This window comes from Schistocerca piceifrons, chromosome 11, assembly GCF_021461385.2.
Source record: "Schistocerca piceifrons isolate TAMUIC-IGC-003096 chromosome 11, iqSchPice1.1, whole genome shotgun sequence".
Classification (NCBI taxonomy): domain Eukaryota; kingdom Metazoa; phylum Arthropoda; class Insecta; order Orthoptera; family Acrididae; genus Schistocerca; species Schistocerca piceifrons.
In genome coordinates, this window is record NC_060148.1 from 109,702,220 (window position 1) to 109,709,507 (window position 7,288).

Genomic DNA, 7,288 nt, shown 5'->3' on the forward strand with positions numbered 1-7,288 from the left:
TTTTATTTTCAAATAATAGAAGTAATGAATGACACAATGTGGTGCATGCTACAGCTTGTCAAACGAATGTATGAACTTCATCTTCCACACATAATCCTCCTGCTGCACACAATAGTTTTCACTTTGTACCATGATGGAGAAATCGAGACATATAGATCACATATGCTTCAATATCTCATAAAAATTTCTAGCAAATGACCAGAAATTTCGTCATCACTCAGTTCATAATAGTAAATGAAAAAATATTAAACTTCAACTCAACACTTACTATGTAGTGGCTACTATTGTAGTGTAAGATGTGTACAGTACTTTATTTTTATTATTGTTTGTGGCACCTAGTCAGACACAAAGCGTTGGCAAGTTAAAATCTTTCGATTTCTGACACTGCAGAAGTAAGGAGTCCAGCAATCAAGTGATTCAGAAACAGTAAGTAGAGTGCACGAATTTTCACTTGATTGATTTTAAGTAAAGGTGCAGGGTGAGGGTGACACAAGTTTCAATAGAGAGAGAAGTGGTGTAGAGGAAACAAGTTTTGTAACAAGTGCATAACTTCACTTCAGACAGTTAGTTAACTTCCATTTTTGAGTAGTCTTAGACGCAATGAGAAAGGCTACATCATTAGAAATCAGAAGTACCAATTGTATAATTGACACATTAGTCTGAGGTTTAATAAAACGTCTACAAAAGCTAAGTATCATTTATCTTTCATCACTTTAAAAATAAAAATGTTCGAAGGAAATATTCTTCTTAGTGGAGTTTAGTTAATTGCTAAAGATGATGACTTAGTGTGCGTGTTTGGGTGGGTAGGGGGGTGGGGTGGGGGAGGTGGAGCTCTAGCTAGTGTCTGTTTGCACTCTGGGATAATGGTCTCAGAAAGGTTGGGAGCCATTACTGTAGGGGGATATGTCAGGGCCAGTCATAGAGAATATGCCATATTTTCAACACACATTTTTTCCATCATTTGATAATTGATGACACCCTACCAAATTGTTGCAGATGGTACTGATAACTGACCATTGTTGGTGTAAGTTCTTCATTACAAGCTGCTATTAGCGCTGAAAATAGTCACAGTTCCAGTTACTACGTTAGACGGTCAGGTTGATCCTTTAAATGACATTTTAAATTACTATTATTTATTGCACTTATTTTCTATCAGCTAGCTCCGAAAATCCGAGAAACAAGAAAGCCCTGGGAAAGACAACATTCTAGCTGAATATGTCGAACATAGAAGAATTGGAATTAGAAATCTGTTAACTACTCCCTAGCGTAACATATAGACAAAGCGGAATTTGCCCTCAGATTCTAGAAAAACATTATACGATATTTGTCCTTAAAGGAGGAATGTCTTAAAATACGAAAATTACCGAAGTCTTAGCTTAGTTGAGAATGCCTTATCAAATAAAAGCTTCCACTGTCTTCGAACAATTGACACAGGATTATCAGAAAGTCAGTTTGGATTTGGGAAAAAGCGAAGAATCCAAGAAGGAGTAATATCATTAAACTTAATTTGAAATTGTAAATACATAGCTTTGGTAGGTATACAGGAAACGTCTCATGATGTAAAATGGCCAAATAAAGTTTGAGGTACAGGAGAGAGTACGAATATGCATAGAGAAATGTTATGTGGAAGCTGTATAATAAAAGACTTCCATTGGAGTGCACTCTACACAGGTTCTACGCATGTTCACAAATGAGTCCGGCAGGGTGGTGTACTATAAACAATTACCTTTAATCTATTCAACGAACAGGTACTTGGGAGGGGGAGAAGGGTTACATGTAGTAATGCAGGAGAATAGAGCAGGTATGCATGGCATAGCTGTTTTATCTGAAAGTGAATACAGTCTAGGCCCATGCTAGTGGCCTCTGTGTGCATCAGAACCAGAATGGTCCCAAAAGTGCTCCTCCAGGGTGAATTTGGATAATCCATGAGTGGACATTGCACACCACACAGTCTCCCATTCAGGGTAAAGTGACATCTCGATCGCCAAATACTGACTCTCAGCCCCCAACCGTGCCAATTTCACTTACTAACGAATCCATACAAATAAAAGTGGCCGACAACAACATGAGGTGTTCGATGGGCATTCTAATTCCCATCGTGTCCCGCGGCTGGGGCATTGGACTGGATGAAGAAGACCCATTGAGTTCCCTCCACAGTCGCCAGATCTAACACCTACGGACTTTTACTTGTGGGGAACTGTGAAAGATAACGTCAATCGACGTAAGCCACGCACGCTGGAAGAACTTCGCCAGGAGATTACAGCGACATGTGCAGCGATCTCCACTGTAACACTGACTGACATAGTTGCGACGAGCCGGAAGATGTGGCCGAGCGGTTCTAGGCGCTTCAGTCTGGAATCGCGCTCATGCTACAGTCCCAGGTCCGAATCCTGCCTCCAGCATGGATGTGTGGGATGTCCTTAGGTTAGTTAGGCTTAAGTAGTTCTAAGGGAGTAATGCCATCAGATGTTAAGTACCATAGTGCTTAGAGAATTTTAACGACCGCTCGTCATTCTGCTATGTGTATAGCCGCCGACTGTAAACATTTTAACACTTAAAGTAACCCTATGCTGAGCTGAACGTTGTACAACATATGTGATGAATTATTAGTTGTAAAATAAACACATAAGTAATAGTTTTCGTTCCTTATGGTGTGCATACATTTTTCTGGCTGACTGTATACAAAGAAGAAAAAAAAATGTTAATTAGTTACAAAGTTCGGCGAGTTACAATTTATTCAAAATGTAAACGTCGCTACATATATTCGGATTAAGGTTATGACATCTTCGATGTGCCTGCCGTCATAGGCGATGAGGTGGCGCAGATGAATAGCAAAATTCTGCGTGACCCGCTGAAGTGTCGGAAAATCGATGCTGGCGATGACCTCCTGAATGTCTGTTTTCAGCTCAGCAACAGTCTCTGGGCTATTGCTGTACACCTTGACCTTAATATAGCACCACCGAAAGAAGTCGATGTATTCAGATCCAGAGAACATGGAGGCCAATCGAGGCCCATGCCTGTGCCTCCTGGGTAACTTTGGATAATCGTGATGATATCATCTTCCAAAACTTTTATGTACCATTCGGTAGTCACCAAAAGAATATTGCACTGATTATTCCGTGACTGGAGACTGCACACCACACAGTCACCCGTTAAGGGTGCAGAGACTTCTCGATCACCGAATGCGCAGTCTTAGTCCACCACAGGTGCCAATTTCGCTTAGGGGCGAAACGAAACCATATTCACATCAAAGTCCTGTTCGTCAATTCTGGAGACAAGAGTGTAGGCGAAACAAAACTGCTGTTCCATGGCCCTCGGGCTTAATGGCAGAGGAGTTTGAATTTTGTATGGGAAAAGATGCAGGTCTTCAACAACTATAAGTCGCAGTGCCTCCCAGTTGATTCCCAGCTGTTGTGCAGCGCGTCTGATAGATTTCCTGGGGCTGGTTTGAAACACAGCGCTTGTCATCCTGATGTTTTCAGGCGTTTCCATCCGTTTTGGTCCACCGACATTGCGAACACTGTCAGCACGAAAGCTACCCGTTCTCTCAAACTTGCGGATCATATTCTTGATGTTTAGCACACACGGACCGGGTGTCTTCATCCTAATCTCGGTCGCACCACTTCCTTTGAGCCGCATTTGGGCTGTTATTGCTCGTGTAGTAGGCCTTCACAAGTGGTATATGTTCAGGTACGCTGTACCGTGACGTTTTCTCGTGCACATAGCCGACAACAACAAGGCGCACGTACATACGCAAACTAATTCCCATCATCCCCCGCAGCCAACGGTGCAATTTGAACGTCATAAAGCAAACCGTTCAGAAGCTATGACGATTTCATTTCATGTAGGTCAATAATTGTCACCCTCAAACTTCCTGGCAGAATAAAACTGTGCGCCGGATCGAGACTCGAACTCAGGACCTTTGCCTTTTGCGGGCAACTGCTCTGTCGACTGGGCTACCCAACCACGACTCACGTCCCGTCCTCTGGGCTTCAGTTCTGCCAGTACCTCGTCTCCTACCTTCCAAACTTCACTAGCACTCCTGCCAGGAAGTTTCATATCAGCGTACACTCCGCTGCAGAGTGAAAATTTCAGTCTGCAAACATTCCCCCAGTCTGTGCCTAAGCTATGTCACCGCAATATCCTTTCTTTTTTGGAGTGCTAGCCTTGAAAGATTCGCAGAAGAGCTTATGTGAAGTTTGGAAGGTAGGAGACGAGGTACTGGTAGAGCTGAAGCCCAGAGGAGGGGACGTGAGTCCTGCTTGGGTAGCTCAGATGGTAGAGCACTTGCCCTCAAAAGGCAAAGGTCTTCAGTTCTTGTATCGGTCCGGTACACCCTTTTAATATGCCAGGAAGTTTGATATCAGCGCACACTCTACTGCAGTGTGAAAATTCCAATCTCGAATTGTCACCCTCTATGAATAACTTTCCTTCCTGATTTCTATCCTAAACATGTTGTTGTTGTTGTTGTTGCTGTGGTCTTCAGTTCAGAGACTGGTTTGATGCTGCTCTATCCTATGTAAGTTCCTTCATCTCAAAGTACCTACGGCGCTCTACTTGATGTATTCATATTTTGGTCTCCCTCCACGCTGCTCTCTAATACTGCACTGGTGATACCTTGATGCCTCAAAAAAAAAAAAAGGCAGACCAACAGATCCCTTCTTCTAATCAATTTGTGCCACAAATTTCTCTTCTCCCCAATTCTATTCAGTACCTCCAGATTAGTTACGAGGTATACCCATTTAATCTTCAGCATCCTCCTGTCGGGTGATGCTGAGGGAATTAGATTAGGAAATGAGGCACTTAAAGTAGTAAAGGAGTTTTGCTATTTGGGGAGCAAAATAACTGATGATGGTCGAAGTAGAGAGGATATAAAATGTAGGCTGGCAATGGCAAGGAAAGCGTCTCTGAAGAAGAGAAATTTGTTAACATCCAGTATTGATTTAAGTGTCAGGAAGTCATTTCTGAAAGTATTCGTATGGAGTGTAGCCATGTATGGAAGTGAAACATGGACGATAAATAGTTTGGACAAGAAGAGAATAGAAGCTTTCGAAATGTGGTACTACAGAAGAATGCTGAAGATTAGATGGGTAGATCACGTAACTAATGAGGAAGTATTGAATAGGATTGGGGAGAAGAGAAGTTTGTGGCACAACTTGACCAGAAGAAGGGATCGGTTGGTAGGACATGTTCTGAGGCATCAAGGGATCACCAATTTAGTATTGGAGGGCAGCGTGGAGGGTAAAAATCGTAGAGGGAGACCAAGAGATGAATACACTAAGCAGATTCAGAAGGATGTAGGTTGCAGTAGGTACTGGGAGATGAAAAATCTTGCACAGGATAGAGTAGCATGGAGAGCTGCATCAAACCATTTCAGGACCGAAGACCACAACAACAACAATCCTCCTGTAGCACCACATTTCGAATGATTCTATTATCTTCTTGTATAAACTATTTATCGTCCATGTTTCACATTCATGCATAGCTACACTCCATGAAAATACTTTCAGAAACGACTTCCTGAGATTTAAAACTATACTTGATGTTAACAAATTTCTCTTCTTTTGAAACGCTTTGGCAGTCTACATTTCACATCCTCTCTACTTCCACCATCATCAGTTAATTTGCTCCCCAAAAATCAAAAGCCATCTACTACTTTAAGTGCCTCGTTTGCTAATCTAATCCCATCAGCCTCACCTGATTTAATTCGACTACTTCCCATTATCATCGTTTCGCTTTTGTTTAAGTTCATCTTTTATCCTCCTTTGAAGACACTGTCCGTTCCATTCGACTGCTCTTCCAGGTCCTTTGCTCTCTCTGAGGGAATTCCAATGTCATTGGCAAACCTCAGAGCTTTTATTTCTTCTTCGGATTTAAATTCCTACTCTGAACTTTTCTTTTGTTTTCTTAACTGCTTGCTCAGTACATAGACTGAATGACGTTGGGGATGGGCTACAACCATGTCTCACTCCATTATCGACCACTGTTTTCCTTTCATGCCCCTCGGCTGTTATAACTGCCATCTGGTTTCCGTACAAATTGTAAATAGCCATTCACTAGCTGTATTTGACTCCTGTCGCCTTCAGAATTTGAAAGAGAGTATTCCAGTCAACATTGTCAGAAGCTTTCTCTAAGTCTACAAATGCTAGAAACGTAGGCTTGCCTTTCCTTAATAAACCAAATAATCGTAAACATACGCCAGTGTATTGCTCTTACGTCTTTCACCTTGGGCAAATACATTTTTTTCAGCTTTGGAAGACAAGAGTCAATTATGAATGAAAAAGGAGCGCAGTACTGTTATGTCGTCCATCAGTCCCTCCCGATGGGGATCGCACACCGCACAGCAATACTCCAGAATAGGACGGACAAGCCTGGTGTAAGCAGTCTCTTTAGTAAAGCTGTTGCAGCTTTTAAGCGATCTGCCAATGAACTGCAGTCTTTGGTTTGCTCTAAGCAAAAAATTATCCATGTGATCGTTCCAATTTAGGTTATTTGTAATTGTAATCCCCAAGTATTTAGTTGGATTTACAGCCTTAATATTAAGTGTGACTTAACGCGTAATCAAAATTTCTTTGGATTTCTTTTAGCACTCATGTGAATAACTTCACTCTTTTCTTTATTCAGCTTCAATTGCCACTTTTCGCACCATACAGATATCTTATCTAAATCATTTTGCTGTTCGTTTTGGTCATCTGATGACTTAACAAGACGGTAAATAACAGCATCATTTGCAAACAATCTGAGAGGGCCACTCAGGTTGTCTCGTATGTCGTTAATATTGTTCAGGAACAACGGAGGGAAAAATTAGGAAATTTGTGATAAGGTCTTATGGGACCAAACTGCTGAGGTCATCCGTCCCTAAGCTTACACGCTATTTAATCTAACATAAAGTAACTTACACTAAGGACGACACACGGACCCATGCCCGATGGAGGACTCGAACCTCCGACGGGGGGAGTCACATGGACCGTGACAAGACGCCCCAAGATCGCGCGGCTACCCCGCTCGGACACAACAGGTGGCCCATAACACTTCCTTGGGGAACGCAGGATATTGCTTCTGTTTCAGTCGATGACCTTCCGTATATTACTACGGACTGTGATCTTACTGAGAGGAAATCGCGAAGCCAGTCGCACAACTGAGGCGATTTTCCATATTCATGCAGTTTGGTTAGAGGACGCATGTCAGGAACGGTGTCGAAAGTCTTCTGGAAATCTAAAAATATGGAATCAGTTTCACATCCCCGGTCGAGAGCACTCATTACTTCATGAGTATAAAGAGGTAGTTG